This window comes from Pleuronectes platessa, chromosome 22 (genome assembly GCF_947347685.1).
Source record: "Pleuronectes platessa chromosome 22, fPlePla1.1, whole genome shotgun sequence".
NCBI lineage: Eukaryota > Metazoa > Chordata > Actinopteri > Pleuronectiformes > Pleuronectidae > Pleuronectes > Pleuronectes platessa.
In genome coordinates, this window is record NC_070647.1 from 13842604 (window position 1) to 13863309 (window position 20706).

At 44.3% G+C, this 20706-nt stretch overlaps 1 protein-coding gene across 1 annotated transcript in view; it reads left to right on the forward strand.

Moving 5' to 3' along the window:
• The window catches only part of iqsec3a (IQ motif and Sec7 domain ArfGEF 3a), an 80836-nt gene that overhangs the window by 19882 nt on the left and 40248 nt on the right, over positions 1-20706 (forward strand). The gene's annotated exons all lie outside the window — the stretch shown is intronic.

Here is a 20706-nt window from a genome sequence, read left to right on the forward strand (position 1 = left end):
AATCCTTAATCATAAAAACTGAGTGAGTCATGAGGCCTGATGAATCCTCAGAATTGTTTGCTTGTTTATCTCTCTCTCTTTATAAACAGGCAAAACTTACAATCTTTAAAATATTAATTATTGGAGGAGTTAATCTGTGCTGCAGGAATATAAGAAATATGCAAGTATTAAAGAAGGATGACAGTGCAACACAAAATAAACGTAGATATGGGAAACTGGAGCCGACCGCCCCATCATTCCACATGTTATGTGGGCCGGATGACAGTGTGGCAGCGTGGGGGGGCAAATCTGGGCCAATATGATTTATTATTTATGGCCAACACCAATGCAGAGGGGTCAAGCATGTCCAGGACTGGCGGCCATATTTTGAGAAATCCTTCAGGAATCCAGAGCGTAAGAATAGTCTCCTCGCTACTTGTCGAAATTTCCCAAATCGATGTTATCAGTCCCCACCTGAGAAGCTTCGACCCATCATTTATGTAGCAGCGGGGCAACCAATAGTTAATAAGACAGCGGATGTCATTTGAGTGAGCATAAAGTCGGAAGTGGTGAAGTGCACAGAGAAGTTAGGATTTCACTGCCACATATAATGAGGGCCCTGCGGAGGGCTGAAAACTCACCCTGACAGCCCTTGGTCACCGCTGCCGGGCTTTAAGGAGGCACCGGAGGTTTTAGAGGGGACAACAGGGGTAGGGGGGTTGGGATGGAGGTTGTATCCAGGGTCCCGATGTCAGATCTATAATCACTCATGGAAAAGGTGAGCCTGATTCGGGATGGCCGCAGCCTTTCAATTAGTAGTTTGAGCCATCTTCCGCTGCAGCGTGCAACAAATAAAAATGCACCGGGTAGTTTTGTTGTCGGTTTAACGGTTCCACAGAGGACGTTAGTTATACATTTCTGCTGTGCAGCAAAACTGAGAAGTGCCATGGTAAAAACACACACACACCACACACACACACAAACACACACACAAACACACACACACAGATAACATTGTTAGTAGAATATTCAAGAAGGGAAAACAGTATAAACACTGACACAGGATGTAAAGTAAAACCCTTCTAGTCTTTAGGGGGAACACAATGTTTAAGCTCCAAAATTCACACATGCACACACACACACACACACACACACACACACACACAGTTATAGAACTTTTATCTCTCCACTGTTGCAGTTCAGACTTAACGAAGACAAACAAAACTGGGCAGGTACATAAAATGAGGATTAGGGCTAATTAATGCTCAGCAGAAGATAGGATGCGGTAATGCCCAATAGCAATGCTAACGTCAAGGAAGCATTTCTAAATTTCTTCAATGTCATCTCATAAAACTACTTTAACAGCTCATCTTAGGGAAAAACCAGCAGCCTGCCAAATGTACAGCAGTGTCATTCCAAGTTAGTCGTGATTTTGTGGAATGAGAAGCTTTACATCTAAACATAGAGCTGCAGCGCACAACACCAACAACTGGGTTCCTTATAAATAGGAGCACATTCCTGAAGTGGCATCAGAGACAGAACAGCACAGTGTCTTTAATCAAAAGCTTTCCCGTCTCAAGCGAGTGTCGGTGTGTTTTTTTTTGCAATACATCCCGGATTTGCATAAACACAAAAACACAACTTGTGCTGAGTCCACACACTTTGCTGTGTAAATGTCACTTTGTCAAACTTTTTTTTGCACACTAAGCTGTGTCTCCATGAAGAAGCGACACGGCTCAAACCCCCCCCCCCCCCCCTCAATGCTGAGTCATCCTGGACACTAAACGATGGGACGGCTCGCATGTTTAGACACAGAGTTAAATATGAGCCCTTGGCAGGTGACGGCACACGTTTGTTGGCACGAGGCTGGAGCCCGTCGGCGGTTCAGCTGCCAAGCCGACTGCTCACATCCTGCCCACGATCTGAAACCCCCCCCCTTTAAATGAGCGGGCTCCTGCTGTGCCCTCGACAAACGACTTGCACTGGCGCCTTAATGAGGTATGCTATGCTAATTAGCACACGCAAGAGTGATTTACAGTTGTCAGAGATGTAATTAGTTGTCGAGCTCATCAGCTCCTTCTTTTTTTTTTCGTCCGTCAGAATAAGTTTTATTCTAACTGTATTGATCAGAAGGCGGTGAAGTGCCTGCCTGTTCTCTGGGTCACGTTCGATGATATTGTGTTCATCCTACCTGGTTTATCTGCAATGGCTATTTTACCATCATTAAATGAAACAGAATTTGCTTTGTTGCATTTCACACTGAAATTGTGGAAATAGTAAGTAGATAAATTCATTAAGTTTGATTTTTGTTGATGTCAATCCATTCATTCAAAACTTTAAAGTACAATTTGCATGTTAAATTGGCCTCGTCTAATCAGGGCAAATGAACTGCTATGTGCACTTTTGAACTTGGGAGTGTAATTAAAGTTTACAACATTGTTTTCTTTATGTTAGGCTATCAAGACAGCTAAAGTAAAGGAGATGAGGGATTACACTGTGCAGCTGGTGAAGCATACGACTTCGGAGTAGTATTTAAAAAAGAGGGACACAACACATTTGGGTCGTCGCCAGGTCAAATTTAGGATTTAGGCTTGTGTCATCGCTGTAATCTGAACGTCCTTGATCGTAAACACAAATAAACTGTCGATAAATGATTCGGCGGGAGGAGCTGTGGTGTTTCTGCCGAGGATTAATTCAAAACCGGTCATGGCACAAGTCGACAGCTGTGCCGTTTCGCCAAGACGCGCTCTTCACTAATTAATCACTGGAATAATGATTAAAAAAAAAAACCGGCAGTAATTAGTGGAGTCACGCTATCTGTGGAATGGAACGGGGACGTGGGACGGATGAGGACGCGGTCGGAGACACTTTGCAGTCGCAGAAGAAGACGAACAGAGGAGTGAGGCGGAGGAGGAGCTGATTGAATGATTGATCCGTTTTTGTCGGAGGACGTTCAGGGACATGTTGAAAGAGTAGAGCTTTTTTTTGGCGTCCTCACCCACACACACACACACACACACTGTGGAGGTCCGAACTCATTTTAAGTGCAAGGCCACCTCTGCTTTTGTCCTCACACCCGACATTAGTCTCACCTGCGCCGCCACAAATTAAATTTCACACATGTGGGATCCTCAGTCGCCAATTTTCTCTCACCTCCTCACCCGGTGATTTAATACCTGTCCTCATCTCCCCGTCTCTCTCTCTCTCTCTCCTTCCTCCCTCTGTGATTGTGCGATGATGCTGCCTCAGCTGGAGAAAGTGACCTTGTTGGCTTGCTGTTCTGTTGTCATTGGAACAGAGGGCACACCGGCAAAATACGCCCCGACATCCAGAGACGCCGTGTCAGGAGTATGTCTGAGCGCCCATGTATGAAAATGTATTTTTTTATCTTGAGAAGAGTTTTTCTAAACGTCTTCATACGTGCCCGGTGTATTCTTAGTGTGAACGTGAAGGTCAGAGTCAGATTTGGAGTGATTTGGACCCATGTTACGTTGTATAGCGATAAAAAAGGAATAAGCAAGCTACCAGCAGCCCTGAACATGTCTTCTTCTACCTCTTCATGTAAACTACAGCAGTGGTTGGCCACTAGGTCCAAATCGCCACATTTTGACCATTTGATGACTTCTAATGTTCCCATGTGTCGCGGGTGCTGATCTCTGACATGGCAGCAAAGGTCATAGAATTACTTCCTGTTTAGCAATTTGTCTTCAAAGTAAAAGCACAAAGTTAGGTGTTGTTGTCCTCAGGTGTACGTTTAGTTGTTGGTTTGCGTTCTTTTGAAAAACCTCCCCTGTGATTTCAGTAGCCCATGTTTCATGTTCATACATGTTAGACCTTGATGTGACACAGCGTGATAAACGTAGAGAAAGCCACAGCGCTCTCCACTGTATATGTTGCTCTGCAGCATTCCTGCAGTTCCCCCCCCCCCCCCCGCCCCGTCTCTCCCTCTCTCGTGGTGCGTCAAACGTTCACATCTGAGAGTTTCTCCTCCTCCTCCTTCTCTCCCCGTTCTGCAGCTTATCTCAGCATTGTGAGGCGAGCGGAGGGTTTTATTACAGAGGAGATTTAATAAAAGCACAACTTTTTGATGACTTTGCTGCAGCATCTCTTCTGTGTACTGCATCTGTTGTGTGGAGACGCTTTCAAATGAGTGTGTGTGTGTGTGTTTGTGTGTGTGTGTCTTCAGCTGCTCTATAAATGTCATGGCCTGGTCCTGAGATGTTCTTTGACACATGCAAACCGCTGTAAACGGCAAAATAAGAGCTGTTGATAGTAATGTCACAGATTCATGTTTTCAAAAAAGGGCCAATCCCAAGATTTTACATGTTAGAGTTTGATTACGAGTCGTGTAGAAACTGCTAAATAGTGACGCTGGAGGATCTTTAACAAGGAAATAACCTATAATTTGTGTTTTACTTTTTTTGCATCTGTATTAACCATAAATGTTGTGTATTCAACTTTATAACGATCACATTTAACTGCAGAGCCAGTACATTTACCATCAATATAGTACATTAAGGTGATAATACTTCTGTATATTGTATATAAATCGATCATCCCTATAGTCTTCAGTCAGTTTGTCTTTTTCCCTCTATTTGAGATTTTACATTACACTACACTTCACTTAGCTGACACTTTTATCCAAAGTGACTATGTGCTGTCAACCGTGAGGTTACAAACAAAGGACAACAACATTTCTATTTGTGATTAGCGACCTCTCCCATAAGAATTTCTTTTAACATTGATTCTTCATTTTCTGCAAAGGCAGTCGGTGAAATTAAATGTGTGAAAGGTTAAACACAAGCCGTTCTCCTCAGTGTGTCTGGGACTTTTTATAATTATCCTGTCCCTGTTAAACAATGGGATCGGTCATTTCTAGGAACCAACTCACTTGTCTCTGGAGACACAGCTACTTTTACAACACCCACTGAAATATGCTGCAGGCTTATTATGCAGTAATAACCACTCTGTGCTGGCAGAGCTCCTGCAAGAAGTAAAGCGCTAAATGCACAGTTTTCTGTAATGTTTTCCATTTTTCTGAGAAAAAAAAAACCAGGCGTTCATTACCGACCGGAGCTCTACACTGATTATACTCTTTGTTCTCAGCCTGAATACAGATCTCCTGATTTGCTAATGACTCAGATGAATCCTGTACTCTGGCTACGAGCAGCTCGCAGGATTTTGCATGATAAAGATATCGAGTACAGTGGTGGAGCTTTATGATTTACAGTGCCGCCATCCTTTCGCTCCCTTCTTTAATGGCCTGCCATCTTATTAATCTCCATCATCTCAGGGGGTCCCAGAATACCCACAGTCCTGTTCTGCAGGCTGGTCAATTGCTCACTTCTGCTCAGTCTGACTGCGCCACGATAAAATGTCCCCCGGGTGGAGGTGAGTGTTTGTGTATGTGAGAGAGCGAGCGAGCGTGCAGCCAAGACAGAAGAAAAGCACATAATGTCCAGGGATGTGTGTTTGTGTTCCCTCCATTTAAAATCCGCCTGCAGCTTCAGAGACGGACAAAGTGAGTCCCCTCTGGACAGAAGGGGGTGCTAATGGGGACTAGTGGCAGTTGGGGACGTGTGTCTCCTCACGTGCTGGCTGCACATTTTGTCCTGACCTTTTTACTTTGGCAGTCGACCATTATTTCCAGCGTCTCTCCGTCCACTCAGCCATTTACTTTTGCTCCTCCTATTAAAATATTAAAAAAGTCGGTGACCCTTAAACGGATAGTTCACCCAAAAACAAAAATTCACTCTATGTCTACTCACCACTGTGCAGATGGAGGATCGGGTGAAGTGCGTGAGTCCACAAAACACTTTGGGAGTTCCAGGGGTAAACAGCGTGGCAGCCAAATTCAATATAATGGAAGTAAATGGGCCCACTTCTTCAAACATCCAGAGCAGGAGATCAGAGAACACTCCGGTGAACTATCCCTTTAACTTCCACACAAGCATTTCTTTGATTAGTTATTTGACGACATAAAAACTGGGTGAAGACATAATGAGGGACATCTGAGACTAGATTCTTATCCTGGATGTTCTGGCTTCATTTCTGGATAGTAGAAAGGAAGTGGATCCATATCATCCATCTTTATTTTCAATCCACAGTTTCTCCTGTCTGGTTAAGAAACATTATACATTTGTTAACTCCCGAGCTTTAGAGGTGGTGGGAGCTGGATGTAGTTGCATCTTGACAGAGTTTAGCTGTTTCTAGTAGCTAAGCCAGGCCTGCTTCTCCTTCAAACCTTCACCTCACTGATTAAATATGTGGCTGGCGCTGTGCGGTGCTTGTTTTCCTTCAGGTTTAATAAACCCCTGATATTGTGTTTCATAAGTGATGTTATTTCAGGACAAGAAATGGCCACCACCGTAAAATTGAAAAACATAACCTCCTTGGCGGAGGCAATAAAACCCTGAGGTTTCACACTTAAAAGTATAGAGGGTTCACGACAGCGTTCCAGCTGGTGCATCAAATCTTTCACGATTAAACCTCGTAGCTCCACTCAAACACAACCATAGCTGTGTACTGCCAGACCTCAGCTTGGTGCTGTATAGTACATGTGGGTTTGCTGCCGGTGCCAGATCATCCTCCTGCATTTATCTTAAGTTTACACAACGAGCAACAGGAGCGTGAGGGAGCCGGATATTCACGGAGACAGGTATTAAAAGAGGAGAAAGGGGGAAATGTGTCGCGTTTATCTCGCACACCTGCCTCACCTCCCGGCCGTGCGCACGCTGAGCCTGGTAGCGATCTAACGGGTACACGTTGTTCCCTACTGTTCCCTGTGAAGGGACATCAGGTGTCCCCGGCGTGGGTGACACTGTCAGGCTCGGCGTACATCACCGGGCGGAGTCCTTGCTCCGACAGCTCGCCGACAGCCTCATGGTGGTAGATCAACCCAAAAAAATGAGTTGAGAGTAGGCAGGGGTGGAGAAGGAGGAGGATGAGGAGGACGTGAAAAAGTGCTGACTAGGCGATCTGCACCGCTGTCGCCTCGCTCACGGTAATGAGCTGCGAGGGGAGTGGGGGGATGGAGGGAGCGGCGTGGTTTGATGATGTTTCCACCCAGCCAAAGTCATTTTATCAGAGTGTCATATATATATTTATATTTTACTTACATCTATGGTATAGACTGTATATAAAGATGGACGATCTGATGGTCCCTTAGAAGTGAAGCCAAATTGTCTCTGTGGCCCCCTGGTGGCTGCCTGCAAGTCCTCAGCACTGCCTCCTCCATGTAAGCAGATGGGACATGGACCAAACTAAATGTCAAAATAAACATTTAATACATTTTTACGCTTAGGTTTCTGTCATTTTCAGTTCAAGTGCTCATTCTTTAGTTGAGGTTTTAGTTTGTTATAAAAATGAAACAGCATGACTGACAGCTGAGACTGACTTGTTATTGGTTGCTGCATATTATGCTGTCGGGGAAAGATGACGTCATTCAAATCAGGGATATTTTTGGCTTAATTTATATACTGGGAGGAAGTGAAGCCACGTCGTCCATCTTTATAAACAGCCTTATGATTCATATCTACTAAAAATGACTTTAGTGTTTTGTCATTACACAAAAATAAATGACCCACCAGAATCCATTGAATGCTGATGAAGGGAAATGTTTCCTTTTTACTGTGTCATGCTTTTGTTCTCAGTGTAAGGCTGTTACCATGACTTCAGCAGTGTGAGTGTGTGTGTGTGTGTGTGTGTGTGTTCCTCATGCTGAGTCATCCCTGCACTGTGTGTGTCAGGCTGTGTCACTGCTTGTCATCTCGAGCTTGGTTTTGAAGAGGTGATGGGTGGTCACTTTGTGTTACTCGTTAAAGCCGACCAGCGGTGCCAGGCCAACACACTGAACAGAACCCGCTGTCTGTTTGGAGTCTGCTTGTTGTGTGTGTGCGTGGGTTTTCTCCGGGTACTCCAGCTTCCGCCCACAGCCAAAATACATGCAGGTTGAAAGTAGGTTAATTGGACATTGCTAAACAAACTTTTTTACTCTGTATCCGGACCTCTCGTCAGCACGTAAACAAGAGCCACAAAATGAAGATATATTTACAAACACAGCTTTCCGGTTTCTCTGTGTGTGGTTACTGCTGCAGGTCTGTTTTAAAGCTCACAGCTAAATTTAACATCACATTACACTGATAGGCGTCTACCTGGACTACAGTGTTTCTTCTCCTTTTTCTAATTTATGTATCGTTGAGACTTGATCACCACCTACATACATTTTTGGGGTATTTGTTGTTGTTGGGATATTTTTTGTGATGTGTGACTGTGAATGTGTGTGTCTGTGTGTTGGCGCTGTGAGACAATGATGACCTTTGCAGGGTGACCCCTCGCCTAATGTCCGCTGGGATTGTCGGAGGCCACGGGCGACCCTCAAAAGAATAAGCGCTATTGATAATAGATGGATGGACAGATGAGAAAAAGAGAGAAGAAAGAAAAAGAAGCTGAGGAAAAGTGTCAGTGACTCATCAGTTCTCATTCAAAGTTAATGTCGCTTCCACTCTCAGAACATTTTAATACAAAAGACGTTTATGCAAAGTCAAATTGTGTTATTGCCCCCTTGTTGCCGACCCGGTGTCCTTCTCCCTCTTGATTAAAACCCTCCAGCTCATTTGGCGACCGTAAAAAAAACGCACCATTAGTTTCCTGCTACGGCAGCCCGCTAAGCCCACGTTGAGATAAACCTGCTTTGACATTGCCAAGTGTTTTTAGCTCACATCACCTCCAAAGAGCACCAATGTCACAGAGAGAGAGAGAGAGAGAGAGAACGAGGGGAAACACGAAGGTCCACAAAGTCACGGACGAGCTCTCACTCAGGGAGAAAAAACCTTTCACATTTCGCTGAGATCTAATTGAATTTCCCCTCTGCTCTTATCGGCCGGGACGCTTGGGATAGCATCTCACCACTTTCTGCCGGAGAGCCAGTGAACACAACACCGGACACCGCCTCGCTTTAACTTTCTTTATTTTTTGCAAGAGAGTGAACACAGCGAAGCAGGTTTTTTCTTTTTACCCTTCACTTGAAAGCGATTTCACAGATGACGGGGTAACTGAAGTATATATAGGTGTGTGTGTGTGTGTGTGTGTGTGTGTGTAGTCGTGTGTGTTTCTGAGAGCGGTGACAGATAGCCGAGGACGTGCCAAAGAGTGAACAGTGTGGCTGGTGGCAGGGCCGTGCCTCTCCTGCCGCGGCTCAGTCGTCACAATAAACATCCTCCTCTCTGTAGCAGCGAGTACTGGTGACAAATAAACCCTGTAGCCAGGGGAATAAATAACGTCACGCTGTACGTCTGTGCACATAATCTGCAGACTGTCTCCTCAGGAGAAATCGACTGCGCTAGTTGTTTGTTCCAACAGTTTAAAATGACCCGAGTTCCCATTCATTTATTGCGAAGATGGGAAGTTGTGTGATCGTCTCATAGGACAGTGAAATAAAAGATTTAGGAAGCTGAAGGCGTGCTGGGAATATGATAAGGTTGATTTGATCACTACTAGACCGGGATTTGCATCATGTCTTCAATCAGCTGTTTTGGATGATGCATATTTTCTATGATGATTGCTCACTGCAAAACACATTGCATTGCTTCTGGCTACTAAGAACTCCTATTTCACCAGCTCTTGGTGTGAATGGGGATTTTGAAAATCATTCTGAAAAAAATCGAGGTAGATACATTGAATATATGAGCTAGCAGCTGGTTAGCTTAGCTCAGCACAAAGGATGGAAAGATAACATAATCCTGTACAATTTTGAAAAACATGCAACATAAACAGAGGATTGCACATGAGGCCCTTGAATTGCACAGACAGAAATGAGTATTGAAACAGTGGGAGACATCTAGCCTGATGGAATATCGAGCAAAAAACATGTGGTTCATGCAGAGTTTATTTGCAGGATCATTTCTGGCAACGTCACAGCGACAACAGGTTTCTGCACGTTGGTCTTGTAAGGATTAAATTCCCTGGATGTAGTGTGAAATATTATTCCTTGAGCTCTCGAGGTGTAGGAAAAGCAGATTAACCTTCACTTGCCTGCGCCTTCAAAATGTATTACAGACATTAGAGTAGAGAGAAATCCTCTCAATTAGCTCCCTGCAATAATTCTAATTTCCCTAAAATGTCCTTTAACCGTGTGTTGCACAGTTCAACCAGGACACAGACACACGTCAACGTTTCACCTCTTAGAACAATAATACACCCTGAAGTTGAACTTATGTTCTCGGGGACAAATCTTTGTAAGCTTGACGCAGACTCTGTTAAAGCTCAAATATCCCCCGACAAAGCCTGAGATACACAACATTCGTGCTCATTTGGGGAATCACGAGCACATAAGGTATTTATCATGGGAGGCTCGGTCAGAGGGAAGGAGGTAAATCGTTGAGAGCAGACAGAGGTGCAGCAGAAAAGGTAAAAAAAAAAAAGAGGATAAATCGTTGTTCTTGCAGAAAGTCTAGACACACATATAATTGATATAAAATAGATTGAGAAACTTTTTAGGAGTTTTATTCCAATTTATGTAAAGATGATCACACCAAGATTTATTTTTAATTGTCGCTGTAAGGGCTGCGGCAACAATAGTGAAACTGCATTGGCCATCAAGTATCATGCAATGAGGCGTATTGCTATATGTAGAGGTTGTAAATGTGTCTTACATGTGTAGTTTATCAAAGCATGTGCGTGTTGGTCTTTACCCCCCCCCCAACTGTGTTTGGCTGCGTTAATTATCCGGCTACGCTTTGCTGAATCTGTGTATTAGTGTGTGTATGTGTGTTTACAGGCACAGAAGCCCACTTGTCACTGTGATAGCCTGAAGTGCTTAAGATGTGTTTTATAAGATGCCACGTCTTGTCCCTTTATCTCCTCTTCAAACATGGATGAAACGGATCAGCCTCTATGTTCAGGATAGCTCTCACCCCTACATATATATATACACTCGCTTCACTGACAGAAAGGGTGTGTGTGTGTGTGTGTGTGTGAGAGAGTGAGTGATCATCAGAAGGCGTTTAAGGTTGTTGAAGGTGAATTGCAGTGTAGGAAAGTGGATTGATGTTTTCAATATCCTTCATATTGGCACTATTTTACAACAGGTCCAACAAGTCAAAAAAAAAATCTATATATTTCCTACACAAGGAGCTTTCAAGAGTTCATGCCAGGGACAGAATCGTGACAGAGACACTTCAGCCCTCGAGCCTCAAAAAAAAGAAACATCTTAAATGATGCTTTAATTCAAATAATATTACTGTGAGCTCAAGCAGACAAATATGGCCGACACAAACGGCCCGTCAGAACAAACTCGCTGATTCAGAGTGAAGTGTCATTACATTTGAAAGTGTAATATCTGTGCACGCTCGCCCACATGACCCGAATCAGCTCCCAGGAGATTCCAGATCACCGTGGGTGCTGTGGGTGACTCGTCCTCTCCCAGTTAATGAGTGTATGAGTAACAAGGACGGCTTCGGTGGAAAGCACAGAAGCTGACTGTGGGGCATGTAATAACACACACACACACAAACAAAAATAATTCAGGTTGTATGAAATTAGAGTTAGAAAAATGAAACGCACAACTATCTTATACCAGGCTTCCTCTTGCTCCATCTCATATAGGACGATTAATGATTCCCTTAACTTGTCGTGAGCGAACCCAGACTTACAGATTCACAGCAGTTGGCTTTCTCCGATCTTTTGTTTCAATTTAGTGTTCCTGTTCTAATCCTCTTGAGCGTGCAGCCGACAGAGCCGTCAGAGTGGAGCCGACATCCTGCACTTTGATCATAGCCGCGGCGCTGTGAATTACGACAAATCAAATATTACACTTTGCCGAATCATCCGACACTGACACTAATATTATATTACCCCCTGTAACCTCCGCAGATTAACACCGTGGTGACGGGGACCACGAGGTATTCTGTCTCTGCTGAATCGGTTTGACAAAAGAGGGACCTTATGATGCACCTTCTGCATTGTCAACTTTTATTATCACATTCTGCCTAAAACTTTCTTTTTGCTATTGAATATTGTTTTTCTTATCTGGAAGGAAATTATTTCCCCAAAAATTATAGAATACAGCTGTTGACTCTGCACCCTCAGTGGGAGAAGATTAGGTTAAGGTTAACATAAGCTGATGTAAGAAAAAAACACATTACTTCCTCATACTCTCCACTGCTGCAGCTCTTCTAGTCAGCCTCTGTCTGAAACTCTTTGTTTTAGCTCCTGTTGCTTTAACAAGCCCCCTCTGATAAAGCCCAGTCTTCTCTGATTGGCCAGCTGGCCCACTGCGTTGTGATTGGTTGATCTGCTCCAACGTGTGAAGGGAATTTGTAGGGGGGGCGTGCCAGACTAGTCACATGACATCACAATGTCGTGAAAGTATAGGCTGGACTTCCGACGAGACATTTCCTAAAGCCTCCTCTGCTCTGGACTTTGTGATTAAAAAAAACAAACTATGTAGACCTTTTAATTATAAGCCTATATTAAAAAATATGAGCCTTTCTTTAGATAAGTACCACACGTTGCTTAGAAGAGCCAAATTCAAAGAGCAGCTTGTTCATCAGGATGCTGCTTGAGGATATTTTTATGCAAGAAGTGATAGAGAGAGACGAATAAGTAAGAAACCCAGTTTTTCCCCCCTGTCGGGTCAGATAATAGGAAATTAGCTTGGTAGATCATCAGGGTATGGGGGGGGTACAGCTCATTGTTAGCTCCAGTCACAACGAGGCGAAGCAGCTGCTGACTCCTTTATCCAGACCTTGTTCTTGAACACAACCTTTCCTCTCTCCCTCTCTGTCAGGCGGCAATAAAAAAAAGCTGCCAAGAGATGTAAAAATAGCTTCGTCATTCTCACGCGTAACAAGATGTGAATGAGAAGCAGGGAAGTACGCGTCAAATGGATGAAGGTGAATGACAATCGGAGTTAGGCTCTCAGGAAGTGGACACACTGTACGTGGCAGCGTGAGGCTTTTCTCAGCAGGAAGAAAGTCGATCACCACGAAGTCTGCTTCCCAGATTATCAGTTCAGGGTTTCAAATAAAGTTAAATTAACATCCTATTACTGCAGATATGACAGATGAGCTGTCATGATATATCCTCAGCATGCCGGGCCAACCAATGCCAAACTCCTCTTTTATTGCTTCAGTACTCGGTGCTGCCGACTGGTCACACGAGCGGGACCTGAATTCATGAATCTGACGACTGGGGATTTGACCAAAATCAAATGCGACCGGAGATGGGAGTTTGACAGCTATGAGTTGTGACTTCACTCGGTCTCCAGACTTTGGGACTTGATTTTGATGACTCGAAATCATCCCCAAGTTATAAATAAAGTGTGCGGCCAAGCAACTCTTCCTTTTCAAGCTGTCAATCACATTGGAAGGGAGCGGCGCATTTGACACTGCACCAGCGGACAGACAACAGAGAATACCTGGGATTATCAAACTGGAATGGGATGGAAGAACATCCTGCAAAAAGAAAATCATTCAAATCTTAACTGTTATATTGTCGCAGTTATATCATGTAACGGTTCACCTTGTCATCTTCAGCTGTGCAATAGCAGCATGGCCCTTATAAACCAGGTTTAACAGTTGGGTACAAATTGAAATACTCAACATCATTTACATGTTTCAATTTGAATGATTTGTAGACATTCATGGTCCTCACGACTTCGGTGGGGGGGGGGGGGGGCATAACAATTTGGTCTTAACAACAGATAATTGAGAATACAAATAACCCAATCGGCCATCAGTCAGTTCTTGATAGTGGGATGAAGTGATGAAGACACTGAGTTCATCTTTATATACAGTGTATGTTTGATACTCAACACTGCAACATTGATAATTCACGTCCTGTGACATTGACTTATGTCGTCTTTATCATTTCCGATCCTTAAAGTCCTCACCTATACATCTACTCAACCCTTTCCCCCTGCTGCTCTCTCTCCCTTTTCTCCTGTCTCTTGCCGCCTCACTCTTTATTTTACCCACATCCCAGGGCAACAGCTCCTGAAGAGATACAATTTGAAATCCCGGGCTTGCATATTTCACAAGCACAACCTGTTTTTTCTCATGCCCCGTGCTCTGTTGTTGCTGTAGAGATGTTTCATTGACATACGGGGGGTGTGTGTGTGGGGGGGGGGGGGGCTGCCTGTGGTTATACTGGTCTGTGTGTATAGACTTGAAATTCTGTATGTGCGAGCAGCTTGTCCCTGAACCGTTTTTGGGGTCGATATCCTTGATCCATCTTCAAATTCAACACCATAAATAAACACAGACCCTCGTCTTGTTTTGTAGTTTCTCCTGAACCTGTTCACCCTCTGGCACCGATCACTGGCCTTCCATAAAAGAACATACCGCCTGCGTGAGATTTAAGCGAGAGCCCGATTCTCTGCTTAGCCCAGTCGACTTCGAACTCGAGTCCTCTTCAGTTCTCTCCTGCTGCTCGGAATACAAATATAGAACAAGCTGCTACTCCGAGTTTCTGCTCCTCTGCTCGTCTTCCTCTTGTGCTAAGTCATCGCACCGGGGTGACCGCAGTATTGACTGGCTTCTCCGTTGCCTACCTATCATTTTAAGATTGATCGCATGTGGCGAGCAGAAAGCAGAAAGAGGATGTTACCCACCACACATCACTGCGTGTCTACACGAGGGGAATTTCATAGTGTTGCCAATGTAGAACAGGACTAAAGAAAGGATCAATCATTTCTAACCCGTGCCCACAGACAGATCTCTTTTATTAATATTTCAAAATCCCCCTTCCACTTGCATGCTTTAAGTTACATGTAGAGTAGAAAGCCTTCAACTTTTCACCTCCAGGAAGGAAAACAACAACACGTGACCCCTCCAGTGCCCATCTCATGACTTAAACATGTCATGGCTATATTTGTTGATCTTTCTACCCTAAAGCTTCGGCTGATGTGGCTGCTGCTCTGCGGCTCTCTGGAGACAATATGAACAAAGCAATTTGAAAATGGCTCCTCTGAGCCTTTTTGTGGATTTCTATGGTCTCTGCTTAGAAACAAGGCTCTAATGGGAGCGATGGGGCCACGTGAGTGAGTGCAGCTGACTCACGTTTCCATTTGACCTTGATCGCGGGGACTCAGACGAGACAAATTGATTTTCATCTGTTGATGAATGAGGGCGTTTAGAGAGATATATTTTAGTGTTTGATTTATATTTTTTGACGTGATTCCACAGCCCGATTATTTACAGTTTTCCCGTGCACTACATCACACAGACCTCTCAATGTGAGCTTTTTAAAGTACTGGAAATACGTGGTTTGGTTTTAAAAGTAGCCTAGAACTCCCATGTAGCTGTCATTATTATAAATATACTCCCTGTATCAAATTTGAAGTAGCTGGTCAGTGTGTGATACTTGCAGAATAATTTACACTTCACTGTGTTTGATCGCAGCATGGATTTAGAGATAGCAATGTTCTTGCGATGGTGGAGCCACTTTGGTCTCGACTGGGCAGAAACGGGGGAAGGCACTCACTTGTTCCCGAAGGATGACTCCCTATTGATTTCGGTGACCACAAGGTGGATTTGCCCGGTTTTGTGCCTGAAATGTCTCAACAAATATTTAATGGATTACCATGAAAGTTGGTACACACGTTAGTCCGCCCCCTTAGGATTTACAGAGCACTCACATGTACACGTCATCTTTCACGATTGACTATGACCGACCATGAACCCGGTGCTGGCACGATCGCCTTACCGACAACAACCAATCAGATTCCAACTCAGGACACACAACTGCTTAAAACAAAAAAAGAATAAGATAGATAGATAGATAGATAGATAGATAGATAGATAGATAGATACCCAACATAACCTGCACCTGCTAAACATTGGAATTGTAAAAATATTAATTCAGCTCACACTCCGGGACTCTCAAAGCAGTCGTGACCGCTCAATGTCATATTGTATTTCGAGTTTCTTCCCGAGCTGCCATAAATGCATGTTTACAGGGAGGTTAAAAAGGGTGAAGTGGTAGATTAGAGACAGAGGGGGAGAGAGGAGGAGGCCATTATTGTACACACTCTTTTCTGATCGCTAACAATGAAGAAAAATGACTCAACTTGACCCGGTGATTAGGGAGAGCCGGTCCCTTTTTGATGCTAATTTTCCCGAGGCTGACATTGTGCATTTGAATAGCTGCAGCATTCAGGAGTGAGAACTTTCGAAATGAACTGTAGAGAAAATTGCCGCCTGGAACAGAAGCCATTGTCGGGGCGGCAGAGTTTTTATTGTATATGAAATTCAGCAGAGAGAGATTGAAGTGAATTACCTCAAAGGCAGAAGCTTCTTTACCTATGACTTTGTATTCAAGAGGGATCGGGAGAAACAACGCAGCGTTCTATCAGGGTTACAGAAAAGAAATCACACAGGGGTATTCAAAACTTCTGTTTGCAATCTGACATCTTCTTTCTCTCTGAATCCTCCTCTGGGCGCGAGTCGAGTTTCCCCTCCTCTACTGACACTGATGAATTTCAAATACACTCGGGTGAGGCAATGAAGAAAAGAACCTAGCCCATACATCACCATCCCCATGCACCGGGAAGAATGAAATCTGCTCATTTATGCAGAAGCTTGTGCTCTGCCGCCTGCCCTTGTGTTCTGCCTGATGAACTGAATCCTTCTCAATGAGGGCTATGAGGAGCAGATATAGGGGGGTGGGGGGGGGAAGCGGGTCGGGAAGAGGGATTTAGTGCAAGTGGCAAGACGACCGCTTCCTGCTTGGTTTGAAAGAGGAATGGTTTCCCATTCAAAGCTTCTCGGTCACAGATATTCCGATAAAACACAAAATCCGTGTCCAACATTGGAATAATAGGCAAACAAGATATAATAGCAGTACTCCGCGTCTCCATGGATCTATGCCTTCTGCTGATGCGGTCATCCTCACACAACGCCGACGTCAGCACTTCCGTGGCTGCGGTCCACCAGAGGATAGAGCCCTTGAACCCCGGTGGTCAGTCGGTGGGGTTCATCACCGCGGCTGCTGCACACCACCTCGCTGATGATGCGGCAGAAGCTCAAGGTTAATTAAAGTCGAAGCGGGCCCGCGGTGGCCGAGTTCACACTGAACGCTCTAATCAGTGAATCGCCTATATAAAAGATAGTGGTCTTCACGTTTGATGCTCAGTTGCTGCAGTCAGCCATGGGACTGGAGCTTATCTGTATTTCACCCTCACTTCTCCTGCAGCTCCTGCTTTTCGTCCACTTTCACAGCTGAGAAAAAAACATTGATATTTCTCTGTCCAGCATTTCGTGGCTCCTAACTTGACTCTAAATTTATTTATTTTTTCTGAGCCAGTCAAAATGTTTTCTAACCATATCAAAAGAAATGTTTGTGCTAGTTTTGCTCCTTTTTTTTTAACTTCTAGATCCAAATGTCCAAAATGTCTGTGAATAGTAAATATATATATATATATATATATCCCAGACTTCAAAGCATCACTTAAAGAACCCTGTGAGTGACAGTAGTGATGCTACGTGCATGTTGTCTCCAGTCTTTGATGCTTCATGTGAGAAGCACGGAGTTGATGTCTCAGTCAGACGTGGCTGCCGCTGTCCAGCTGCACCTGTCTGCAGCAGTGGTGGTAATGAATGAGAGTGATGAGGACGCAGCGTCTTCAAGATGCTTCTCCTTTGTATTGTTTTGCTGGGACTCGAAAATGGAGCACAGGGCTGCTGCTGAGCCACTCAGGCTCTTCAGAGAGAAACTGAGACGGTCACGCGGCCTGCAGCCGGTCTTTACTCGCCCCGGCTTAATCCTGCAGGTCACGTTTACAGTTTGAGAAAGAAAAGCCGCAACCAGCGTCACCACCGGCCAAACAAACAGTGAATACAAAGAAAGCAGATCAAAAACTGCATAGGAACCCATATGCATTTAATACTTCAGCACATGTGTAACATCCCTGTAATTCTGCTAAATAACACATATGATTCGATCAGATTCAAAGGATGCATGGATGGAAATTCTGTTCTGCAACAAGCAGAATAAATCCTATTCTCTCATGCATCTTAATTCAATTTCGCTGTATTTCCCCTGTATTTATATGTGTAGTGTTTCCTTTGTATTGTAAGTTGTCCAGCTGAGCAACAATATAAATAAAACACACACACACACACACACACACACACACACACACACACACACACACACACACACACACACACACACACACACACACACACACACACACACACACACACACACACACACACACACACACACACACACACACACACACACACACACACCATACTTTACCAGGAGCCTGTTAGCAATCATGCCAGAAAGAGCAGGAGACGTAAACAGACACCGTAATTATATTCTGGAAGGATGGAATCCAGGGAAGCTGCTGTGCTCATCCATCCTCAGAGCTGACATATGTAAAAAAAAATAAAAAATGTGAGGAGTGAGGAGGGAGGGAGGCGGCGTCCAGGGCTCGCCTCCTCCTCGTCAATCACGTTGTCACCTGGAACCACTCAATCTCCTTAGAGCCGGTGGAGGACAGGGTGGCAGGGAGGGTGAGTGTGTGTGTGAGTGTGTGTCAAAATGGAAGAAAGAAATGGTGGCGTTTAAGGAAAGTAAAGCTCATACGTGGAGCTAATGCACATGTATCACTGTACACATACATGCATGAATGCATTACACTCTGTGACTGCATTCACCTTATATGCTGATTTATTTACGTGTCCTTGCAAATAATCCCTTAGAACAGTTTATCCAGAGTGTGCAGAACTTTTATTTTTGTAGGTCTTCCTTTATCAGAGTTTGACTGAAATCCAGCCTCTTGCTTGTCAGATTATCTCTCACTATAAGTGCTCCAGCAACAAAAAGCTAACAGGCGTGACACGGCTACATTCAGATTTAGCATCATGGTGCCGAGAACACCGGGAACAGAGACGCCTCGCCGCGGAGCGACTCCCCTTCCCTAATCGAAGTCTTCTGTTTTTCCACGCAGGTCTATTTTTCGCACAAGGAAAAAGCAGCTCACCTGCAAACTGAGTGTCGAGGCAGCAGACTCTATTTCTCCATTCATTATTCATTGCTCGCGCGAGCTCTATTTTAGATGGAGCAGACCCCGGCTATACCCCCGCTAAAGATACTTTCTCCTCAAATGTGCTGCCATGTGTGATGAATATGAGAAGTCAGCCTCCTGCGCGGGATGTAGACGGGATTCTTGCAGCACACAAATCTGTTTGAATCAGATTTAAAGCTGTTAAACACACACACACACACACACACACACACACACACACACACACACACACACACACACACACACACACACACACACACACACACACACACACACACACACACACACACACACACACACACACACACACACACACACACAGGGGTTAGAACAGGGTGTAAGCAGATGCATAGATTGACACACTCTTTTATATAAAACAGCTCTTTTTTAGCCACACACACATAATTGGACGGTTGTGTATAGAGGTTACACCCCCCCTCTGTGTTGACTTTCTCACTTGTCTCTGCAACTTTGGCAAACACGCAGATTTATGCTCTTTTAGACTAAAAGTTTGTCCTCGATGTGAAGCCTCCTCCTGCAGCCCTCGGGAGAATCAAGCTGATTTTCCACCGCAGCACTCCGCATATGGCTGAGTGGATGTCCTGATTTTGTGCTCGCTGACTCCAGTCTTATCATCGTAAAACCAAAAGCCTAATCTTGGTAATAACATGCCGAGTCTGTAAAACCTGAATTCAAAGGATGTTTCAGGAAGTGGAGACTTGTTGCCCCTTATAACATCAGCAAAACACGACTGAGGGACGGGATGTACAGATACAGGAGGTGGACTTAGCTCAGGTCTCACATGTGAACATTGAGACCAGGGGTAGCTCCAGGGGTGGGGCCTTGAGAGGGCTCTGGCCCCAGCTGGAATCTGATTGGCCCTTGAAGTGCCCATACCCTGTCAAAAGCAATGTTTCCTACAAACTAGTCAATAACTAATAATAAATATGAACTATTGTTTGACGAAAAAAACTAAACGCCTCTTGGGTTTAGGTCGTGTTCAGCTCGATAGATTTGGACAGTTTCACAATATACAGTGGTGGTGAACGTTGTATTGTTGGTTTCAGGAAGTCGAAGTACTGTTACTGTAAGGGGGGGTTCACAAAGTACATCCTTACAGCTCCTCAAACACGGACGCAGACGCTTAATGAATTTTTTTATTTGATCTACAATACGTAGTCTAACTAGAGAAGACGATGCAGTAAAACAAGTCAATAGATCAGAATGCTCCAAAACAAACCGCTGACATTTATTGTCTCTAAAGATATTTGGTTGTTTCACACTAAACGCTCTTGCGTGATAGATGCACAGTGAAGGGATCACAAATGCACTTCATGTATATATAGTACATGAAGCACTGCATGAAATATGCACAGATCACTTTGCTCTAATTTGTCACCGCCTCATTTTTTAATGGGAGACACGAATGAGACACTGGAAGAGATAAAGACAGGTGGGATTCAAGCATCTTTTCGCATTGAAAAAAAACACAAGAAAAGAAAGTGAAGAGCGAGACAGAAGAAGAATATCAAGTCTCTAGCTGGTCTTTAGGATCCGATCAAGCTAACACGCTGCAGCACCAGCTTCCCTCCGTGTGTCAGGTTGCACCTTGTATCGTTGTTACACCATAAAAAAGCTGCCGCCTCCCACACTAACACTCATACAGCCACCATTCAACAAAACACAAG